Source organism: Entelurus aequoreus, linkage group LG09 (genome assembly GCF_033978785.1).
Source record: "Entelurus aequoreus isolate RoL-2023_Sb linkage group LG09, RoL_Eaeq_v1.1, whole genome shotgun sequence".
In the NCBI taxonomy this organism is placed as follows: Eukaryota; Metazoa; Chordata; class Actinopteri; order Syngnathiformes; family Syngnathidae; genus Entelurus; species Entelurus aequoreus.
This window is the reverse complement of record NC_084739.1, coordinates 25,755,009-25,761,650: the sequence shown is the minus strand read 5'-3', so window position 1 is coordinate 25,761,650 and position 6,642 is coordinate 25,755,009. Positions and strand designations below refer to the sequence as shown.

Below are 6,642 nucleotides of genomic sequence, written 5' to 3'. Positions count from 1 at the left end.
TGAGTTCCAACAGGTGGAGGAAAAAATCCTCAACAGACGTGCGACCAGAGGGTTGGACTCGGGTGGTGGACAACACAATGCTTAAAAGCCAGTCTGGGGTAGACACTGTTTCGGCTGTGACCAGCCTGGTCACTGGAGTCGTGACTGTCCGAACATTTCCGAACAGGAAAGGTTCCGTCGTGCCAACAAACGAACACGAAGGCGTGGCAGAGGACGCCCACATCAGGAGCCCCAGCAGGAAGTACCGACAGGACCCCTGCTGGACATGAGTGTCAACGGACAATTTTATCAGCCACCCATTCGATTCCAGAGGTACCAAAAAAAACTGTGTGCTTCCTCTTTAAAGGTCGAAGGCTTGGGTGGGGTCACAAGAAGGTTACCTGTCATACCCAGTATCCTGGGTATGACGTTAAACTACAACCGCAGGCTGTAGAGAGGTAGCACCTTACCTCAGCAAGGGTCCTCTAGCTAAGGAAATATCCCTACTGATAGTCCTGGTCCTCCTGCATGCCTGTATGGCACTTCCCGTGGTGCCTAGCCTAGCCAGCACACTGGGATAGAAGACTGGTTCTCGGCTGACTGCGCGGAAGAAACCCTCAAAGATTCAACGGGCTGAATGGCGACACCAGCAGGCTCTGTGGAGCGCTATGGGCTGGATGTGTTATGCTATAATGTGTCCAGGCCATCCACTGCACCTGGATCCATCTCCAGCCGTCTCGACTCTGTCTTGCCACTGGATACAGGTGGACTCGGGCGAGAGAGTGAGGTCGGCGCTGCGCAACCCACCCTCACTTAAATCCAATGCACCGCGCAAGTCATGACTTCACACACACACAACCCCCGCAATCTCCCCCACCCTTACCCAAGTTCTGCGGCGTCGGGCACGTAGCCAAGTGGCAGGTGTGGACTTCACTGGAAGCCATAGTCACAAACTCGCACGCAGGCGGCTCGAGCCATAGGGTCTGAGGCAGCACTGGACTTCGGCAGCCCCCCGAGCGACTAGGCATCCCTCTTTAGGAATGCACTTCCTACCTCCTGGCATGAGGAACGGGCTAGAAAAGGTGCCCCAAAAATTGCCTGCCTCACCTCTTTCTGGCCAGCTAGCCGCAGCTGGCAGGAGCCCCATTACCAGCGGTAAGAAACAAGGAAAAAAGAAAAAGGTGACACCGATCACCCTTGGCGCATGGAATGCGCGCACACTTCTTGATAGGGCTGGTGACCTATCAAGACCTGAGAGGAGAACTGCCCTGATCGCCAGAGAGCTGGACCGGTACGGCATCCAGATCGCTGCTCTCAGCGAGACACGTCTAGCTGGAGAGGGACAGTTGACAGAGACTGGTGCTGGCTATACGTTCTTCTGGATAGGCCGCACTGAAGCAGAGCGGCGTGAGGCAGGAGTTTGCTTTGCCATTAAATCCAACTTGGTCAGTAAGCTGGCTGCACTTCCCAAAGGTGTCAGTGACCGCCTGATTACGCTGCGCCTGCCTCTTCCAGGAAAACACTCTGCCACACTCATTAGTGCCTATGCCCCCATGATGACGAACATAGACGATGTGAAGGAGAGGTTCTATGAAGACCTGAACGCTACCATCGCGGCAGTGCCCATGCAGGGCAGACAAGCTCATCATCCTCGGTGACTTCAATGCCAGGGTCGGCACTGATCACAAGTCATGGGAAGGAGTCCTCGGCAAACATGGCATGGGCAGCTGTAACAGCAATGGCATCCTTCTGCTGGAGACCTGTGCGGCACATGAGCTCTTGATCACCAACTCAGTTTTCAGCCTCCCAAAGCGCAACAGGACCTCATGGATGCATCCCCGCTCAAGACACTGGCACCTACTGGACTATGTCATCGTGAGGCAAAGGGACAGACAGGATGTCAGGGTTACAAAGGCGGTGTGCGGTGCAGAGTGCTGGACTGACCATAGGCTCCTTGTGTCTAAGCTGAACATCAAGATCCATCCTCCCAGAAGGCCTCAAGGTTCCAAATTTCCGAAGCGCTTGAACGTTTCCAGGCTCACCAATGCCTCTGTCACGCAATCCCTGACTGAAGAGCTCACCAGCAAACTGCAGGACCTGAAACCCTCAGGGAATCTCTAGGAGGACTGGGCTGCGTTCAGAGACACCATCTACACTGCTGCTCTCAATGCAGTAGGACCTACAGCCCACAGGCAACAGGACTGGTTTGATGAGAACGATGATCACATCAGAGATCTTCTCCAGGAGAAACATCGTCTGCACAAAGCCCACCTCAGTGATCCAACATCCTCTCAAAAACAGTCTGCCCTCAAGAACATCAAAGCAACCGTCCAGCGGGAGCTGCGTCGGATGCAGGACGACTGGCTCTGCCGAAAATCTGACGAGATCCAGTCCTATGCAGACCAGAATGACAACAAGAAGTTCTACAGCACCCTCAAGGCCATCTACGGACCCACAACATCAGGATCTCCTCCTCTCCTCAGTGCTGATGGCAGCACACTGGTCACAGACAGAGAGAAGATCCTTGAGCGCTGGGCTGAGCACTTCCACAGTGTTCTCAACCGCCCCTCAGCCATTAATGACGAAGCCATTGCACGCCTCCCTCAAGTCCCTGTCAACACCTCCCTTGACGAACCACCAACGGAAGCTGAGGTCATCAAAGCCATCAGAGGACTTCCAAATGGCAAATCACCTGGTGCTGATGCAATTCCAGCAGAAATCTACACAGCTGGTGGACCACCTCTGACCAAACAACTGGTAGACCTATTCTGCACCATGTGGAACAAAGGGAAGCTGCCACAAGAGTTCAAAGACGCCTCCATCGTCCATCTATAAAAATGCAAGGGCAACAGGCAGGACTGCAACAACCACCAAGGCATTGCTCTGCTGTCTGTAGCAGGAAAGATCCTGGCCAGAATTCTGCTAAACCGCCTGACGGAACATCTCGAACACGAAGACCTCCTACCGGAGAGCCAATGCGGATTCAGGCAGGGTCGTGGTACAGTGGACATGATCTTCGCCGCTCGCCAACTCCAAGAGAAGTGCAGAGAACAGAACGTCACTCTATACTCCACCTTTGTAGATCTGACGAAGGCCTTCGACACTGTCAGCCGAGAGGGCCTCTGGAAGATCATGGCCAAGTTTGGCTGCTCTAACATCTTCATAAACATGGTCCGTGAATTCCATGATGGAATGCAGGCACAAGTCCAGGACAACGGCGCATCATCTGAGCCTTTCCATGTGGAAAATGGAGTCAAACAAGGCTGTGTTCTGGCACCCACTCTGTTCAGTATGATGTTCTCAGCCATGCTGACAGATGCTTTCCGGTCTGGGGACATGGGTATAGACCTGCGCTACCGCACTGATGGCAGGCTGTTTAATCTGCAAAGACTCCAGGCAAAGACAAAAGTACAGACCACCAAGGTTCACGACTTTCTTTTTGCGGACGACTGTGCCCTGAATGCTTCCAACGAGCTGGAAATGCAACGGAGCATGAACAACTTTGCCACAGCATGCTCAGACTTTGGACTCACCATCAGTACAAAGAAAACAGAGGTTATGCATCAACCTGCTCCTGGAGACCCGTACACTGAGCCCCTCGTCAGCGTAAATGGTGAGGACCTCAAAGCTGCTGAAAAGTTTGTCTACCTGGGTAGCACCTTGTCACGCGTGGGCAACATCGACGAGGAGGTCATGCATAGGATAGCGCATGGAAGTGCTGCATTTGGCCGACTCCGCAGTTCTGTCTGGGAGTGCAGAGGGCTTAGCCTACGGACCAAACTTAAGGTCTACCGTGCTGTTGTCCTACCCGCCCTGCTGTATGCCTGTGAGACCTGGACTGTATACAGCCGGCATGCTAAACAGCTCAACGCCTTCCACATGAGATCTCTCAGGAGGCTGCTCAACATCAGGTGGCAGGACAAGATCCCAGACACTGAGGTCCTCCACAAGGCTGAGATGGATAGCATCTATGCCATCCTCAAGCGTTCCCAGCTGAGATGGGCTGGCCATGTCTGCCGCATGTCAGATGAACGCCTCCCAAAAATGCTCCTGTACGGTGAACTGCACCATGGAAAGCGCTCACGCGGCGGACAGCGGAGACGCTTTAAGGACACCCTAAAGGCCAGTCTCAAGGGCTGTGGTCTGGACCCAGAGACATGGGAAGGCGATGCCCAACACCGTTCAAACTGGCGCTCTGCAGTCTGGCATGGTGTAGCAGACTTCGAGGAAAAACGCATCCATGAAGCCCAACAGAAGCGACAGCTCCGCAAGACCAGAGACAGTTCCTCTCTCTCTGCCAGCCACCCCCAGCCATAACCTGCCCTCACTGCAGCCGGTCATTCCGCACAAGGATTGGCCTCATCAGCCATCTTCGCACACAAATCAACGTGAAGTCACCTGGTCATCTTCCAAAACGAAGGACGAACATGTCACCTGTCACCAAACCACTTCCGGTTCAGATTGCTGGACCTCCTTTACAGACTTTAACCTGACATTCAAATCGCACAGAAGGAACCTTCCTGGTGTTACCTGACGGCTCAATCACCAAGCTGCGACACCACTACCAAGGCTCCTCCATGAGCTCATACCACAGCCTGAAACAGCAGGAATGGCTGACATCCAACTGCTCTAACAGTGAAAACACTGGCTGGCTGAGATGCTTCCGTGTGTTCTGCCACCCGACTCGCCATATGTTATGATTATTTATATATGTTGGAACTCAAGGTGTGGCTGCTCATGTTGACCTATCTTTGCAACAGCTAGCATGGTATAAAATGGACACAATTGATGTCCCACATTGTTCCCTTGCTCTCTGTCTCGCCTATAAAACCAAATAACTTAGGTCCAATGATAAGACACGGCGTAGCTGCCAAACATTACACCGACACCCAAATACCACATTTTCAAAAGATTAGGTTTAGCCCATAGTGATGTTAAACACATTACTATGGGCTGCACTTTAGACACCTGTAGGCTACGAGGAGCTAGCAGCTACACAACAGCTGAGCTAAAACGACACATTACACATTTAAGCATATCAAAAAATTATAGTTGCTCATTACATACACATAGTCGTCAAGACAGAAGTCTGATAGAAAGTATTCAGTAACAAACGTGTCCGCATCATTCAACTTTCTACAACATGAGCTTGACTTAATGAATTATTGGGGCAACCAGGTGTGGTAAAATTTCAAAATACTATTGCTAAAGCATCCGCCATAAGGGTAGTATTTTTCTAGTATTGGTGACAATATAAATATAAGCATATTGTGTTACTTTCACCATATTGAATAAGTTACATAAAAGTTAGGGTTTAGTTGAGTTTGAGTTATTTGTGATATTGCTAAGGGGTCCCCTACCCTAACAACACCCCCCAGTGGACCATAGAGGCTAAAGAGACAATCATTGACCTCAAACATGACCTGTCCTCCGCTACTTGACTATTAGCTGACCTTTTTCTTAGATGTTTCTGAAAGTGATAGTATTAATAACACATTCCTTTTTCAGAAACAGAAGGGGGTGAGTGAGGGTGGATACAGACTCCTTGGAACAAAATCGACAATCATCAGACTCTGACACATTCCATAGTTTTAACATTTTTCCCGTGGGTAAAAAGTTATTACTAATTTTAATTTGAAAATAACGATTTTACACATTGATAGTAGTTTAGTAGATCAAATTTAGAATGTGGAGGAGGTGAGGGTGAACCATGTATAGTCTTTGATTTCACTGATATGATCAATACGGTACAAGGGAAAAGGTACGTACTGACTTGTGTTGACAATCACAGTGGTTGGCCGGAAGCAACAACAACCTCAAAAGAGGATGCAATATCAGTAATTAAATTACCTAGTACCCCGACATGGTTTCCCCAAAAAGATTAGGTCAGACAACGGCAACCAATTAAAAAAATACTCACTTAGCCTTGGTCGAAAAGGCTTTCGTACTAGAACACAGGTTTGGGGTACCATCCTGGGTCCCAAGGTAAGGTTGAAAAGATGGACCAGAACATCAAAAACTAATTGGCTAAAATCTGTGCACAGACCAAATTTAATTGAATTGACATGTTGCAATTAGCGTTAATGATCATTCGAAGGTCCGTGAATAAAACTGTTTTACCGCCCTTTGAGTTTTTCACCCTATGAGCTGCATACAGGTCAGCCATTCCAAGGACCAGCAGCCCCCATGGAAGGAGGACTCAGCGTAAAACCACAATGGTATTTTACACAAAAAATTGCAGAATTTGTGTGCCAGTTCTTCTGTACAGATTCCCTTCCGGCCGCTGAGGGGGTCAAGATCAAGGTCATCAAACGCAAGTGGACGGAGCCCAGGTGGACTGGTCCCTTCAAGGTCGTGGAACGGACATCCCACGCCCTTCGATTGGCTGGTAAAGGGGTACCCTGGTACCACCTCTCCCTCTGCACTACTGCTGAAGAACCTGACAGATCACCAGCGGATGTCATTGCTGACATCGCCACAACATCTGCCCCTCTTGACCCCCTCGCCACATCATCTGCCCCACAGCCCAGGAGACGAGAGAGATTTTCTACCTACATTACTCTTTTCAACTTCTATATTGTATATCCTTGTGTGAGACCAATCCAGTATGCTAAATGTTTCTTAGTTTTTCTTGCTTGTTTTCAGCATAACTATATGTGTCGT

General features: G+C 50.0%; 1 pseudogene; it reads left to right on the top strand.

Moving 5' to 3' along the window:
* Positions 1–791: 791 nt before the first annotated feature.
* Positions 792–2,135, top strand: LOC133657291 (craniofacial development protein 2-like; annotated as a pseudogene).
* Positions 2,136–6,642: the final 4,507 nt, after the last annotated feature.